Source organism: Leptidea sinapis, chromosome 14 (genome assembly GCF_905404315.1).
Source record: "Leptidea sinapis chromosome 14, ilLepSina1.1, whole genome shotgun sequence".
NCBI lineage: Eukaryota > Metazoa > Arthropoda > Insecta > Lepidoptera > Pieridae > Leptidea > Leptidea sinapis.
In genome coordinates this window covers 10,097,722-10,098,061 of record NC_066278.1, presented here as the reverse complement: position 1 = coordinate 10,098,061, position 340 = coordinate 10,097,722, and positions in this window count along the sequence as shown.

Genomic DNA, 340 nt, shown 5'->3' with positions numbered 1-340 from the left:
GTGCCCGCTACACGATTTATATTCATACTTTGATAATCTAATGTCATTGTACACAAAGATAATATAAACACAACAGTCAATTGTACATAATATGCTACCTGTCAATGGTTGTCCAAAAGACCAAAGAGAATATAAAATGAAATACTATATCATTCAATTGTGCCAGTGTTGTCTAAAGTCCTAGGAAGGAATGTAGTACTAATCCAAGTATTGCAGTTTGTCGAGGGATATTATATAATCCTCAAATATCAATCCGGCTGCAGGAGAGGTCACAGCTTAGAAACTGCCTTCCTACATATTACAGATGACTTGACGGAAGTTTCAGACATGGGGAAGTGTA